Here is a 17399-nt window from a genome sequence, read left to right as displayed (position 1 = left end):
CATTTCTTGTTCCCTGTGGCCCATGAGATCTCTGACATTTAAGAAACAAAGAAGCAGAATAGGAGAGCTATACCTTTTCTCTGGACTACTCTGGCTCTTGAGGATCATGCAAACCTTCGTCTAGGTGTGACTTATCTCAGCCATGTTTTGTGTAAGGAAAATGACTTCCATATGTCCCCACTACCTCACAGCCAAAACATTTGTGCACAGGTTGGGCGAATGCTTCCCATAGGGTGCATTCCCTTGGTTTCAAGTCATGAATAGAAAGGCCTTGGATTATAGGAAAGAATTTGACTGTCTTTACAGTGTGTACAAAGACACACACATACACACACGTGCATGTGCACACGCACCCACACCCACGTGTCCATGCATTCTCATTGTAGCATAGTGTTTTATAATAACTTTGGGGGTCATTATCTAGATATACGTGCTCTAATGAAAATGCCATCATCAGAGCTCATGAGTGAATTTAAGTCAGCGTGATATCATAGAAAAGCTTAAGGTAAAATATCAAAGGGAAAATGGTTATAAAAATTTATTTTGGTGTGTGTCTTGGAAAACCTCAGTGATCCAAATATGCTGCTTGCCTTCCTGTATTTCCAAGTCCCCAGAGTAATGGCCCATTCCAAAGCCAAGCAATTTTGAAAATTAAAAACATATTTTATTAATAGCTCAAATACAGGAAGAACACAACAGTCCTTCCTGGTGATGTAATTGAACCTGATGATTTGAATTAAGAATATGCTAACATCTGGTAGTACCCAAAACATGGCCTATTAGAAATGGAACAGGCTAATCTCTGAAGCAACATTCACACATTCTCTCTCTCTCTCTCTCTCTTTTTTTTTTTTTTTGAAACAAGAAGTCTATCCTCCAATTGGTCTGTGTAATTTTAAAAATATGTATAATTAAAGGAATAGAGAATATTTGGCTTTAAGTCTGTGTTCGAACTTACAGAGATGGGAGTCAGACAAAAAAGGCTTCTGGGGAGTCCTGTGTGTCAGACAGGAAGCGAAAACAGAAAATCCCTTTCTCTGATGTTATATCAACATGCTTCTATCAGATCAGAACCAGGGGCATGTGTATTATAATTCAGCATGACAGACTTTGGGATAAAGTACATAGATAAGTACCAGGCTACAAAGTTAAATTGAGGTAGGAACTCTAAACAGGTCCTTTATTGTGTTGTTATTAAGACATTGTCAGGCCTTGAAAGGAATTAAATTATATCGTGGCAATCTGAAATGTTTCCCTTTACACGCACACACCAAATAAGGGAGGGGGAGAGGAGATGAAAAACCCAATACACAAAATTTCTTTCATTTCAATTTTCAAGAGAGGCCTCGGCAGGGGTTTTCATTTGATAAATGCAAAAAGACAACCTAATAACAGCTTGCTTTGTTCCAAAATTAGGAACGGGAAAAGGTGGAAATGAGCATGTCGCATAGTTTTTAGAGAAAGGACAATTTGGTTTCAGGACCGACAATTCAGACAATTTTTTATCCGGACCGTGGAAAATTACTAGAAAGGTTACAGAAGTGATTCCTAAGGTGACTTCAGGCACCATTGTGCCACGTTTTGGTTGTTGGTTGGTTGGTTATTGGTTTGTTTTTCCCTCAGCAAGTGTTCTTAAAGAGAAGGTTTTCTATTTTGGGTTTCTCAAGAACAAACGTACATCAACAGTTTTCTCTTCAGAGAATGTGCCCTGTGTTTCTGTTCCTTACCTTTCAGTCATGGAAATCTGCCGCACTTACCTAGGGCACAAATCAAAGCCATCCTCATCATTCTTTCTCCAGCTTGGAGAGCACTTGTCAGTTGTGAAATGATCAAATAGATCGGCATTCGTTGGTACAACAGAGATTATTTTTTTAGAATTTTTAATTTTTATGTGGCATCAAAATTTCAGGAAACAAATGCAGGCAAAGGGCAGGAAGTCTTATACATTATTTACCAATTATTAATATTTTGGCTCTTTTTTAAAGATTTTATTTATTTACGGGCACCTGGGTAGCTCAGTGGTTGAGCATCTGCCTTTGGCTCAGGTCATGATCCTGGAGTCCTGGAATCGAGTCCCATATCCGGTTCCCCTCAGGGAGCCTGCTTCTCCCTCTTCTTGTGTTTCTTCTTCTCTCTGTGTGTCTCTCATGAATAAATAAATAAAATCTTTGAAATTTATTTATTTATTTATTGGAGAGAAAGCACAAGCAGGGGAGAAGTTCATAGGGAGAGAGAGAAGCAGACTCCCTGCTGAGCAGGGAGCCCAGTGTGGGACTTGATCCCAGAACCCCAAGATCATGTCATGAGCCAAAGGCAGAGACTTAACCCACTGAGCCACCCAGGAGCCCATGTGTTTTGACTCTTCTGCTTCATCATTCTCTGTCTGTCTCCCTTTGTCTCTCTTCATACACATACACACATGCACACACACACATGCATTTTATTATTTTTTGGAAACATTTGAGGGTAACACTGTGCTTCCAGTTCCAAATCAACATCAGAGCATCTTGCCTTTTTCCATATTTGTGACTCCCTTCTCCAAAAGTAAGAAACTGGGCTTCTATTATTCTTAATATAAATGTTCATTTGTTCAGGTGTAGAATATGTGAAAAGTAGGTTCAGAATCGTTAAGCACATTACGGTAAAACAGAAGTAGTACGGTAAAATTAGTATTTGTTTATGGATTTTTGAGATACAATTTGCATAAAGTAGAGTACAGAAGTCTTAAGTGTATAATTTAATAAGTTTTGACAAATGCATATTCTCATTAATTTACACTCTTACAAAGATACAGAACTTTTCCATCCACCTTGCTCCTTGCTAACGAACTAACGAATCCCCACCCCAAAGCAAATTAACCTAAAGGAAACAGGATAAATGACAAGGTGAAGGAAAGAACAGAGATCAATAAAACAGAAAATGCACCTGCAATAGAGAAAAACCAACAAAACTAACAGTTGAATCTTTGAGCACCATGATAACATTGTTAAACACTTGATAGACTGAACATTATTCAAAATAGAAGAGGAGGCATGAGTACAAATCTTTAAAATAGTGAAAGACAACGAGGGAATATTGTGAATGAGGTTATGCAATGTAGCTTATCTGTGTAGATGACACGAACACACACCTTGAAACACACACATTGACAATACTGACATAGGAAGAAACAGAAAAGCAAAGTAGCCCTTATACCTGTTTAGAAAATGTAACTGATAATTAAAAGTCTTCCCACAAATAAATTCCTATGATTCAGTTGTGAACTGAAATCATTTTAAGAAAGGAAAAATTAATTTAAAAAAATTAAGAAAGGAAAAAATTTTCCTTTTTAAGAAAGGAAAAATACACATCTAAGTAAACTTTTTTTTTTTTTTTTTTTTCCAGAAAGCAGAGGGAGGAAGAAAATTTTCTTATTTAATGTTATTAGGGCAACAAAACTCGAATACCAAAGCCAGACAAAGACGTTTCAATTAAAGAAAATCTATAGCTTAACATCCCTTAGGACACAAACTAAATGCATCAATAGATGATAAGAATATATAAAAAAAAGATAAGAATAAATGATAATGCAAAGTGAGACTTTTCTCAGAAACAAGACTGGTTTAATATTTGAAAATCAGTGCAATTTGTTTTATGAAAAAGATAAAATTTTAAAAACCATACTATTATCTTAATAGATGCAGAAAATACATTTGACAATAGTTGCTCATCTACTATTTAAAATTAAAAAAAAAAAAACTTCAACAAACTAGGAATTCCTGATAAAGGGCATCGATAGGAAACCTTTAGATGGCTCTATACATCATGTTGAAAGACCCAAGCCTATATCCTGAGATTGGAAACAAGGCAAGGTGGTTCACTCTCCGAACTTCTATTCTATTTGTATGTTAATTTATTTTTAAAATAAGCTCCACACCCAATGTGGGGTTTGAACTCATGGCTGAGATTCAGAGTTGCAGGCTCTACCAACTGAGCCAGCCGGGCGCCCTCAAAAACTTATTCTAGAGCTGGGAAAACCACTCTATGGTGATAGAAATCAGAGAAGTATATGCCTGAGAAATGGTTAGAATCGACTAAGAAAAGGCACCAGAAAACTGATAGGGGTATGTGTTCCTTAGATATGCTAATTTTAATCTGTGCATTTTGATGTGTGTAAATTATATTGCAATGATCTCAAACTTAGTGCTCAGATACTCCTATTCCTTTAAGCCTTTTAGTTTCTGAGTTTCTATTTTGATAATTATACTTAACATTTTTCATATTCCATACATGGTAGAAAAAATACCAAAACCTCTAACAAGTCATTCTTTTGTATAATTTCCTTTTCTTGAGTGTGGGCAGGACTCAGAACTTGCCTGTAACCAGTAGAATATTGGTGATCTAATATTTCTCCTGTGATAATGTTACATTATGTAGCAAAGATAAAGGGATTTTACAGAAGTAATGAAGATTCCTACTCAATTGATTTTAAGTTAATCTAAAAAGATGGCTCTGGGTGAGCCTGACCTAATCAGATGAACCCGTTAAAAGTGGGTCAAGAAATAAAAAATCCTGAGCTTCAGATAAGATGCTAGCCAGCTCCAGTCGACAGCTGAAACGCAGCCTTGTAAGATCCTGAGCAAAAGGTCAAGCAAAGCCATACCTGGACTTCTGACCCATTAAAGATGTTAGATAATAAACATGTGTTGTTTCAAGCTCCTAAATGTGTGGTGGGGATTTGTTATTCAGCAATAGAAAATAGACGCACTTCATTTTACTTTTTACTTCCAGCGTATGATACCTCTTGGATCTCCCTGCACTTAGTCTATTACTTTTTTTCCCATTGGAGATAGATGTTCTTTTTACTGAGTTTTGGGTTGGTCGCTCATATGGATAATTTCCTTTCATTTCTAGTTATTTGGAGTTAACATTTTATCTTTGCATTTGATTCATCTTGATCACAGGTTAGTGAGTGTAGGTTTTGTTTTTAATACCTTGCCTTCACATTTGGGGTTTAAGCTGTTCTACAAGAGAAGGGGCAGAGAGGAGGACGAGATTCTCTTCTAGAGATGGAGCTCCGCTTGCCTTCTACTGAGTTCCCCCCGGGGAACCTTCTCAGGGCCTGCTCAGTGGGACTCATATCAAGACCCAGAGAACAGGGCTCAGAGTGTGCTGGAGTCATCCACCATCCACCTAATTTTTTTTTTCCTGCTGTGGCTGCCAAGAGCAACAATGGCCTCGGGCCGTGCAGTGCTTCTCTGTCTAGCACCAACACTCATTTTAGGCTCTCTCTCAGCTGTGCTGTCCCCCAATTTAAAGAAAATGTTTTTCTTGTGTTTAAATGGTGAGAAAACATTATTGTTTCATGGTAGGCAGAGGAGGGACAAGACTATCCAACTATTTTAAGTGTTGCTCTTTAATTACTTCTTCTGATATCGCCCAAGGCCTTTGTCCCGCTCTTGGCGTGCATTTGCCTTATCCTTGGAATTTCTGGAAGACCTCTTTCCTCTTGAGTGTGTTTGAATTTGTGGTTTTTCTGTTCCTGTTTATCTCTTCCTACGGGCCTATCAGCGGCTCATCTCGGGAATTCCTCAAAATCTCTGATATGCCAATGACATTCTGCCCCTTTCAAACCCTGATAGGAATTTCTGCCATCTTTCTATTTTATTTTATTTTATTTTTTTCTATCTTGTGAGATTTGAGGCAGAGGAGAGATGCTTTTAATCCATTCTGTTGTTGGGATGCCCAGGTGGCTCAGTCAGTTAAGTGTCTCATTCTTTTTTTTTTTTTTTGAGATTTTATTTATTTATTCATGAGACACACACACACACACACACACACAAGAGAGATAGAGAGAGAGAGAGAGAGAGAGAGAGAGAGAGAGAGAAACAGAGACACAGGCAGAGGGAGAAGCAGGCTCCATGCCAGGAGCCCGACATGGGACTCGATCCCGGAATCCTGGGATCATGCCCTGAGCCGAAGGCAGATGGTCAACCCCTGAGCCACCCAGGAGTCCCAAGTGTCTGATTCTTGATTACAGCTCAGGTCGTGATTTCAGAGTTGTGAGATCCAGCCCCAGCTGGGGAATCCCTGCTCAGTGGGGCATCTGCTTGAGATTCTTTCTCCCTCTCCCTCTCCCCCTCCCTCAGCTCTCTCTCGCTCATGCTCTCCCAAATTAAATAAATAAAATCTTTAAAAAATCCATTGTCTTGTTATGTTCTCATCTTTGAGGTGATCAGCTAACCTGATCAGATAACTCCACAGATGAAAAATTGAGTTTCACAGATGGCCACCATGACTTACCTAAGTGCACCCAGCTGGTGAGCTGTAGAGACCTGAGCTTAAATCCTTCAACTCTTTTTTTTTTTTTTTAATTTTTCCGACTCTTAGTGCAGTGTTTTCTCACCTATCATTAAGACCCAATTTATAGAGGCCAACATGATGGCACATCCTTTCTCAATACTCTTGACTTTTGTGTACCTATATAGTAGGGCAAATTATGTTGAAATTCCAGGAAGCTGCGTATCAAATCACACTTCAGTGACTCTGCAGCCGGCAGTATATATGTTAATATTGTTAGAGTTCAGTGTGCATGTGCTTTTGTTTGCTATCACGGTTTCACATCTTCTCATGGACACACAACACTGACACACGCACCCTGAAATGATTAACATAGCCCTCAGCAAGGTGTGTGCACACGCTCAGATTACATAGGTGGCCACCGACAATTTTCTTGAAGGGGAAGATGGGTATATTAAGTCAACTCCTCATTATCGTCTTTCCAAGGTTAATGTCATCATTTGCTTTGGAATTTTCATTTGTATGTTCATCTCGAGTGGGAGCTGTTTCTCTCTCTCTGCCTAATTATTTCCGTCTAGTCATTTTATAGCTGCCTCCACCTGGTCTCATTCATTCTCGAGTCCGTACGAATCCTGTCTTCCTGGCTTGGGGCTCCTGCGCCAGGTTGTTTTTGTCTGTAGAGAAGGTCCGGTTACTGAACTGGGCAGGTTTCCTCCTGTGCTCTCTCTGGAGCTGTACGACTTCACACATGCTTTGATCCTGGGAGGACCTACTGATTACTTTTGCTCTTCAGCAGGCTCCACTTTAGCATAATGGACCTGGTGCAAATTCATGACAGCACGTGGGCTGACCTCTGCTACCCACAGATTCTGAACCCCAGGTGCCAGCAGGTCAAGGCTCCTTTCTTTCTGCTCATAACTGTGTGAGTGGATCTCATCGTCCTGTTACAACCCAGAAAGGGGGCTCCTCTTGATTTGGTTGATTTTCATTTTTAAAAATTTACTGGTTACTCCTGTGTTCCTAGTGAGGAGGGGTTCCCTCAAAATATGAACTCAGGATGCTGTCTTGCACAGAAGCCTCAGGATGTATGTGTTCAGTGGGAATATTCCTCTGATTTCTGTTTGATGTGTGATTAGAACAGTCCCTCCCTCACTGTGTTTTAAAAGTTCACTGTGATTCTGATAAAAGTAATCCATAATTAATTTATTCATATCAGTAAATGCTTAACAGCAGGACTAAAACACTTTCAAATCACACTTTGCGTGCTAGCCAGCTCAAGGACCGGACAGATGCCAAAATATTTTTCACTTGTGTTTTGGTATTTCATATTTGCTAAATATGAGCCATTATGTGATATATTTACATATATATGATGAGCATGAATCAAAACATTTTCCTTCTGATTTTCTTAATTGGTTGTGGAAGGAAAAATATCTTTAATCTTGTTTGTAAATGAAGTTTAATTTTCTTAGCCTTAATTGGTGGCAGTATGAAACACTCTTCATTGGTAAAACACATACAGGAAGATCTTATTTACGGGCTTAATATCCTTAGTTAATGATTCTAACACCTGGAGCTATCCTCCTGCATGACTTGAGTCAAGCACTGATGCTAGTAAGGTGAGTTGATATATCTTGTAAATCGTAGACCTGTATGGTCTAAGAGAAAAAAGAAAATTGTGAGGAGCTGAATTAAATAAATTTTTAGCAAAACACGTTTACGGGTAGTAATCAGACATTTTTCATAAATACGTCTTGCCCGACTAATAGAGACTATTATGAAGAACAGCCAAATATGTTAGGGTCTCGGGAAAGTGATAACTACAGGAATTTACTGGGATAAAACTACCACCGGGTCATAACAGTCTTTTGTAACAAAAGGCTTAGAATTTAAAATGCTCAATTGGTGTTTTGTTATACAAATATTATTCGCATCTGTCTCACCCTCCTGACACTTCTAAAAGGCTAAAAGAACCCTTTCATATTGTGTTTATGCTTGTATTTAAAATAAGGAAAATAACCTCATGATTGAAATCACTGGGGTTTGTGACAAGGGCTCTTTTAATGAGAGGTCCACGGGGCGTACAGCAAGAATGAAGCCAGAGCTCTGCAGGTGACCAGGGGACAGGTGTTCCTGGGATGCTGGCCCTCACCTGTCACGACACACATCCCGGCCTGCACGAGGCACAAAGTATGGGGGAGGGACAGCCGAATTTTATAAAAGCCTTCCAGATAGTTGGGTAATAGGTTTTGAATGTGCCGAAGTCACCTCATCCCTTTATCATTCAATTTCTTTTTTCATAAAAAAATAAAAGAACTCTTGCACCTGCCTTCCTTGCTCCCCTGGCTGCTGCCCTTCCATAGTCCACTCCGGATACAGGAGGATGGGACTTCTGATCTTCTCAGGAAGCCTGTTTACATGGAGAAGTAGGTGATCTGCTTAGCCTTATCACCATTTGGCCCGGCCTTATTCAGATGTTATTGGTGCTCATAAACCTCCATGAACTTTTTATTACACAGCTTCCCTGTTGTAGTGAAAAACTGCACGTGGATTGATTGTTGATTGCTATAGTTATTGAAAGGTCTTCCTCTGTGTCTGCCGAAAGAAAAAAAAAAAAAAAAAAGAAAGAAAAAGCATGGGAAGAAACTTCAAGACCAAACTGACCCACCAATGGATAGGAGTACACAGAACGTGGCAGGGCGTTTTATCATTTGTCACTTTGTCACAGCTATTGTCACCAAAGGCATAATTAGAACAGAGAATCAAAAAGCCATGGTGCAAACAATGCAGTCCAGTGAAAAGAAACACATCTCTGTGGGGGGAAAAAATATATATATATATATATTATATAAGATATATATAAATATATATATTATAAATATAAAATATATATTTATTTATAAAACAAGTGGTGGGAGTGGATCAGAGGATCTCAAGAGGAGAGAACTTTTTCCTAAATATTTTGAACAAGGTCTTAATTCACAGAGGCTGACACAGGATACTTGTGGCAAGATGAAGATGCAATTGGTCCTGCATTCATTTCAAATAATATGTCGAGTTGAACAACCGCAGCATAATCCCTTTTAATGTGGATTTGAAATGAATTGAGAATGGTTTTCAAATGCAAGTTCACATTGCCAATGACAATTTGGGTCACAAAGATTAACAAAGTTGTTTGTTCCACGCCAGGTAATTGCTCTTGTACGGGACCTGTTGTGCTCTAACGCAAAATTTGATTCGAATAATGATTATAATGATTATGATTACTTTGAAAACAGCAGAATCCTTCCATGATGAAAGGGGTAAAATGATAAGATATGAAAGCTGGAAGTGTGCTCTGGGGTCTGCGAGTCCAGCATTTCTTAAAGTGTTGTCTGTGGACATAGAACATTAATTGTTGAATAGGGAGGGAAAAACTGCAGAAGATGAAAGTCATTTCTGGGCAAATTATTTTTTAAAAGGTTTCCTTACACGCTTACACTTTTTTTTTTTCCTGCAAGACTTTTCAGGTCCTTTAATATAAGTGTATTTTCATTCTCCAGATGAGAGAATTCCCCCAAATTTAATGTGCACAAGTGCACATACGGTAAGCACCGACGTTGTGTGTGTTCGAATGTGTGTATCTGTGAACTAATGTTCCATGGGAGACATTTTAATATTCTATTATTTAATGCTTCTGTCTCATAAAGATAGAAACTGAGGTCCACACGGGTTGAGGGGACAGGCCACAGCAGTTGAACCAAGCAGTGGCTGAGTCGGTCCTGGAGCTCAAGCCTCATGACTCCATCACGGTGTTCTTCACATGGTACCATCAGGTGGGTGGATAGAGCGACATCCAAGGCCTGAGGAGACGAGGTGGTGGCCACCATGGTTTTACATCCTGGATAGAAAGAAGATTCCAAAAATTCCTCCACTGACCTCCTAAAATGTCAAGAATTTCATTTTATTCTTAGGAGCTAAGGGCACAGATTTTTTTTTTTTTTAAAGATTTTATTTCTTTATTCATGAGAGACCCAGAGAGAGGCAGAGACGCAGGCAGAGGGAGAAGCAGGCTCCCTGTGGGGAGCCCAATGTGGGACTCGATCCTGGGACCCTGGGATCATGCCCTGAGCCAAAGGCAGACGCTCAACCACTGAGCCCCCCGGGCATCCCAAGGGCACTGATTTAATTGTGCTTCAGCATGAACTTACTGGGGAGAGCACTATATGTAGGCATCGCCCTGCTGGCTAGCATCCAGCACGGAAGAAGCCAGATGTAGAACTAGTCTCCTTTAAGATGTGCTTTAAAAAGAGAGATTAGGAAAAGCCTGGATTGGTTCTTTTCTGTTTAATGTGTCTACATGGTGATTTTATTGAATTCAGTAGGTCTGAGGTGGCACCTGAGACTCTGCATTTCTTTCTTACCAGGCCCCCAGACCATGCTCATGTTGCTGGGTTTGTGCACCACACTCGGGTAGCAGGGCGCTGGACGATGGATTAAGGAAGCGAGATTTTCTGCCCGTGGATGCGTAGGTGGGGAGGAAAGAACAGTGTGGAATGCAGAGGTCAGCGCAAAAATCCAGCTTTGTTTCTTCACAGTTTTGCTAAGGAGAGGAGAAACAAAAGCAAAACATATGTGATATTGGCATTGAAATTAAGCACGGACTCTAAATTGTGGGATTTTGCTCTTCATTTAGCCACTGTCTTCTTTTCTGGGTCTGTTGTCTCAGCCACTCATTTTCTTCTCTGAGACCAAGGGAGGACCTGGAGACAGGGTTTCTCTCTTCCACTCCCCATCCCTTTCTTAACCTTGAGAACCCTTTTTGGAGAGAATCACCGGGACCTGAATTTTGCCACATGTACAGGGACTTTTTTAAAATTGAGGTATGGGGCACCAGGGTGGCTCAGTAGGTGAAGTGTCTGACTCTTGATTTCAGGTCATGATCTCGGGGTCATGAGATCGCGCCCCACATCGGGCTCCACACTGGGTGTGGAACCTGCTTAAGATTCTCCCTCTCCCCTTGCCCCACTCCTACTTGCTCTCTCTCTAAAAAACAAAAACAAAAACAAAATAAAAATAAATGGAGATATAGTCATAAATTCTTATTTTGGGTATGCTCTTCTCCGAGGCTCAGTTTTTGGATCACTTGGATGGGGAACTAAAAAAATATGATGATAAATGACATGTGTGAATGTGGATGCGCTTTGTAAAACAGTCTACACCGGTCCCTCATCGTCTCTCTTTGTTCCCAAAAAGGAATCAATGAACAGAATTTGAGGCTGGAAGCGAATACAGATTTTGGATGCCAGAAAGATCTGCAGTTTCACTGCTGTTGTTTGTCGCTATTGTTATGAGGACAGGCACCTGTTCCCACACTCCTGGGTCTCTCCATCAGTAAACACATGCTTCCTGTGCTGGGAAATAAGTGAGTACATATGGCAGTGGGCAAAAGTGTTTTGTTGTGGAAACAACGGTTTCGCCCTTTCTTGGAGTCCCTTGCTATTTATAATTAAACATGCTTATTTTTGTCACACAGTAAGGTATTTTCTAGGCCAAAGCTTTATGTAGACTGTCAAAGGAATACATTTTCTATCGTTGCACTGTATCTTAAAAGCTCCCTTTGGACAGGAAAGACTCCAGAGGGAGCAGAAAGCAATGTTGTGGGAGCCAACAGTCATTTGGGGAATTCTCGATTCCTGAGATCCACAAAACAAATTTGCTAAAATTTCCTCACAGGCCAGACTAGTTCCACAAAGAGGGAAGAAAGGGCCGAGCCAACGGGAGTTGGTTTTCACTGAAGAAAGGAATGTTTGTCTCAGTTGCAAAGGGGCCCAGAGATGGCAGGAAGTGAACAACCCCAAATAGCCGCGGGTCTCCCCACGTCCAGGCCGAGAGCACACTGTGCGCAGGGGAACGTGGGTCCAGTATCCGTTCCTGTCACCTGGTAGTTGTCTACACGGGACTGACTTACCTGTTCTGCACCCCAGTCTTCACATCCAGGACATGGACGTGATGATACTGGCCTTCTGAAGTTGAGTCTTAAAAATTAAACACACCCCATGTTACACAGCTCTGTAGAGTAAGTACCGAGGAGCTGGTTATGATTTCATTTTTAAGATCTATTTATTTTATTGCTCACTCTACAATTATTGCTTATTTTGTTATTGTCTTTCCAGGTCTGGGCCCACACTGCCCGGGCCTGCCCTATGGCATCAGGTGCCTACTCTTCCCGCGGCCTTCTGCTCTTGCTGGGTGTTGATGGGCTCCCAGCGACTCACGGCTCCCTCCCCACCTCCCAGCCCACTTCCCCATCCTCTCACTGCCACATTGTTAAATTCTTTCGCACACTGATCTTCACGAACCTGGCAGGCGCGCACGATCCCATTGGGCATCCCAGGTATAGAGCCGAGGCACGGAGCCAAGTCATAATTATTTTCTGGAAAGTTATTTTTTAAGTGCTAATGTAGCACATCCTAAATCCTATGCACGTAGGGCCTGGGATTAGTTGGAAAGTGTTAAAGTATTTTCCGTTACTGCTCTGCCTTCTATAACCTTGAACAAGTCATTTTCACTCTTCTCTTCTCACTTCCCTAATGGAAAGATTAGAAAGATAATATCAGGAAGGTGCTATCTAAATATGAAATGATGTATAAAAGAAACATCAGACTATGGCTGTCAGAAGCTGCTGATTTCCCCAACCATATGTTTTCCTGTGACCTTCAATCTCCTAGGATTGGTCCAGGAGTCAATACACAAGTCGAGAACTACTTCAGTTCTCCGGAGATTTCTTCGGGTGGCTGTTCTGCTTGTCTTGCTGCTGGCAGACTTTCAATCACTTGTTCAGTGAACTGGGCCCCAGGTTCCTAAGAACAGAGCCCGGTGGTGTTGAGACTTAAATGAATGAATACACGCAGAGTGTGGAAGGACACCCGGCGTAAGGTGACGACTCAATCAGTGTTAGCATTCACTTCGTCAGGTCTGACCCTCGCTCGCCCATTGGTTCTGTTGTATCACTTAGCTCCTCTCTTTGGGACTTAGCGTTCAACATCAGTCTCTGGGACCCAGACTCCAGCTCAGCAGTCATTGCCTCGTAGAGCCAACCCTGGGCTGCAGGTCCCTCTCTCTCTCTCTCTCTCTCTTTCCCAGTTCCCACCCAGCTATTTCTGTCCCAGGTTTAACTCTTGCCCTTTGCAATCCATTGCCTTTGCCACCCTGCACTGAACGTGAGAGGGTGAGTCCCATTGCACAAATTACCTGTTTTGATAAAGTAGAACTTGAGAGAGTGTCTTGGTGGGGTTGCAGGGAGAGGAGAGGGCAGCTGTAACCAGCGGTCTCACCCAAAGCCCTTGCATTCTCCAGGCCATAGGGAGTCTCTAAAATGACCTTGGAGTTGGGTTGTTTTTCAAACCCAAGAGCGAATTGTTTCCTATCGTTTGAAATGTACTCATGAGCAAAATCATTCTGAGTGTTCATACTTAGGGCTCCCTAAAAGGTGTGTTAATACTTTCACGTAACATTTCAGAACTGTAAGGTGATGGCTTGGTGCTGGATGTTTTAGCCAGTGCTCAATGCTCTAACTAATATGGTAAATGTATAAAATTGCTTCATAAATGGCTTAAATGGAAATTGTATATATTTCGAAATCTAGATTTCTCTTTTCTTATAGCCATAATCATCCATCCTAGTAAAATTATGTTTTTTCTTTCTTTGCAATGAACTTCTCTAAAATGGTCCTTTTTTATTCCTTGCCAGAGCTATTTTCACTTCAAAGTCACAACTTCTAAACTGGGGATCGTGACTTCCCTGCCTTAGCCAGTAATTTCTGTTTGAGCACTGTGCAATTTTCACTTTCCTTAAGTCTCTTCATACTTTGAGTTTTATATTTGTAAGTAAGGTAAAACTCACTTTCACGTGTTTTCGAAGGAAGAAAGTTTCACTTAAGCAATTATTTTGCACACGATCCTCTGTTTTGTAGTAGCCATGCAAGCTATCCCCAGGCAAAATCCAGCTGAGTGTGAAGCTTGTCTTTAGCATCAGGCTGTCCCCTTTCATGAGAGAGTTCATGTTCAAAGCCATTTGAGTGGGCCCCTCCATAGACTTCTTGCTGAGGCATCACTGCACATTCTAGACCAGGAATCCCAAACTCAAATGCCCACCGGAATGAGGTAGTTCAAGGGAATGAGTGAAGCCAAAGGGTGGAAACAGTTGGGACGATGATGAGCTAGAGACGAGCTGCCTCACCCAAATTGGGCAGCTGCTGTTCCATTCCAATAGATTATTGCCAACTATGATTCCAGATCTGCAGGTTTTTCAAGAGGAGCCTGACATCTAGATTCAATTAAAAATTAATGTAAGGGCACCTGGGTGGCTCAGTCGGTTAACTGACTTTGGCTCAGGGTCTGATCTCAGGACCCTGGGATCGAGCTCTGCTTTGGGCTCCAAGGTCAGGGGGGCAGTCTGCTTGTCCCTCTCCCTCTCCATTCACCCTTCCACCTGCTCACATTCTTTCTCCCTCACATACATAAGTAAAATCTTTAAAAAATTAATATGAACAAATAATACATGAATCATAGAAAATACGTTAACCTGTTAGCCTTTTGAGATCTTCTCCTTCTACCCCTAAAAGTATGTGACATCAACAATTCCCCTTGCTGAGTTGTACTTTTCTCTGCTGGGATTAAAGTGAGTTAAAGTAGTGACTCCTCATAAAAATACACATATTATAAAATAGAAACTGACAGTCTCGAGTGAAATTAGTGATAGGGTAAGAGACATATTATCAATCAGGCACATTATTTTAAAAAAACATAAAAATAAAACCATAAAACTAATTTTGCATTTTGACAGCCATCTTTTGGCCCTGTCAGAATGTACTGCTCTCACCGAGCCTAGGCATGCTGCCAGCTGCTATGGAAACTAAAGATGCTCCTTGATTCTTTTTTCTTGTAGATGCATCTTTATACCATCCTCAACCACCAGAATTCAATGGAATGAGCAACGAGGAACACAGGGAAGAAGGCAGATGCTTCCCATCGCTCTGTAGAGATAGGCTCAATGATTCTTGTCCTTGATGGCAACAAAACTCAGGAACATGTTTACCAAGTAAGGTGATAATGATGGAAACAGAAACAGTATTTAAGTCTCTCTAGTTCTTTCCTGAGGCACTTACTTCTAGATTTTGGACTTCTGCAAAAACAAACTTCTAGGAAAGCTCTGAACCTCTTTTCCATGAATGCACCTGAAAGACCACACAAGCACATACAGAATTGGAATTTATGACTGTTACCTAGATTTAACAAAATTCCTGTATGTGTGGTATAATTACGGACCTGGTTATTCTCTACAAAGCGTTCTCAAAGCTAAGACAAATGTACTCCTTTGAAACTATTTATTTTTGAAGCCTAATTATCAAATACAGAAGTTTGTGCACTTAGCCATAGTTTACCTACCCCACTGCAAACAGGATGTGCCACTAGCTCAGACCCTCTGTACTGACAACTGAATGCCCCAAAGCCTGTTTATTTATCTGTCTCTCACTTTTTTTTTTTTCCTTAGGAAGGGGAAAGCCTGATTGTAAACTAACCTTAAGAAATGTTGCTCCCCACTCAGCCTTTGAAGACATGAAATATCCTTAAGTGGGAATATATTGGGTTTGTCACAGATTTTGAGAAAAAAATAGTATGCCTCCTTCTAAGTGACAGGGGAGAAGAAAAAGAAAAAACAACAACCAGACATTGTGATGAATTATTCTCATTTCTTCCATATATGTAAACTAAACGTTGCATGAAACTGACAGGCACTAATTTGAGATTATAACTCTGGTTTTAATAAATGAGAACACACTGCCACATGGGTTGAAACAGAACAAAACAGCAATACTTCATTCACAGAAGTAAGAAAATTGCAAACTGTGAACTCAATTCAGTTCTGAAATATACATCTTGGAACCCTGTGAAGTCAAATATTTGAGTGTTTAAGGCTTAAAACTAAGCCTTCTCATCTCAATTGAAATCTATTATAAGTCTGTCCTTTCTTTATAAGACTGGAATCAGGACAGTAGTGCGTCTCCTGCTCTGCTAAGGCAGATCTTCAGCAGGAATCTAGCTGGACGGGCTCATCCTAAGAGTGGTAGTAGGAGAGAGCTCAGAAAATAAGTGTCAAAACATATATCCTCCAAGGAATTGTTTCAGACCAAGTCTGTGTTCTTTAGAAGTCATTTCTGTGTATGTGGATGCTCAATGCTTCCTGTGAGGTCAGATTTCATGGCTTTTGGTGTTAGAAACTTAGAGCAGTTGCTACAGGCCATCCCCTGAATGATTTTCTTATACTTCAGAGGAGCAGGGCTGTGTATCAAAATGAGAAGGGTGTGTATCATTCTGGTTCTTTGGTCAGCTCATGAGAGCTCAGCCCCCCCATGCTGCATCACACTCTGACACCACTATGGATTTGCAACATCCTATTTTATATTGGTCCAGAGGGAACGTGGGTGTAAGATCCGACTTTGGGATCTGAGAACCCACCTCATCTGACTAAACCCTGACAGACAAAGCAGATCATCTCTGATCCAATCATCATTGGTAGTGACCTTTATGGTTTTAGAGAAAGGATCCATAGGGTGTGGTGCTAGAAAGAGAGTGTCCAGGCTGGGCTGGAGATTCCCAGTGCAGCAAATGAACCTAGGCAGTTCTTGAATGGCAAGGAGACAAGACAAAGACTAGAGATGGGAATGGACATATCCCTAAGTCCCCAGGATAAAGTGATTATTGTGTCTCAGACTTCATTGGCTTCTCATGGTTACTCTTTGTATCATCAGCTATTGATGCATCTCAGTCCATCTAAAAATGCAGTGGCTTGAAATCAATCATTCACTACTGTCTAGAAAATGGGCGTACTGATCTCACTCAAGGGGCTGTTTTGTAGGTATATTAGATGTTCTGAATACAACACTCAGCATCATGCCAGGCACGTTGCTAACCCTCAGGAAAATGTTGCTATTATTACTATTTTTAGTAGTTATATTTCATTTAACATATTACTTTAAATGCATTCACTGGAGAAAACACTGTTTGGAAGTTATACATACTACTTCCAATACTGCTCAGAGTATTATAGTTTTTAGGGGAAATGAAATACAAATTTAT

General features: G+C 40.7%; 1 long non-coding RNA gene across 1 annotated transcript; it reads left to right on the top strand.

Annotated features, from left to right (window-relative positions):
* Positions 1-9962: 9962 nt before the first annotated feature.
* LOC119867907 lies at positions 9963-16088 on the top strand. Its single transcript, XR_005384996.1, has 3 exons — positions 9963-10094; positions 11515-11683; positions 15208-16088. It is a non-coding gene; the product is annotated as an uncharacterized LOC119867907 (long non-coding RNA).
* The last annotated feature ends 1311 nt before the right edge of the window (positions 16089-17399 follow it).

Source organism: Canis lupus, chromosome 37 (assembly GCF_011100685.1).
Source record: "Canis lupus familiaris isolate Mischka breed German Shepherd chromosome 37, alternate assembly UU_Cfam_GSD_1.0, whole genome shotgun sequence".
NCBI classification, from domain to species: Eukaryota; Metazoa; Chordata; class Mammalia; order Carnivora; family Canidae; genus Canis; species Canis lupus.
The sequence above is the reverse complement of the archived record's forward strand: the minus strand, read 5'-3'. Positions and strand labels throughout refer to the sequence as shown.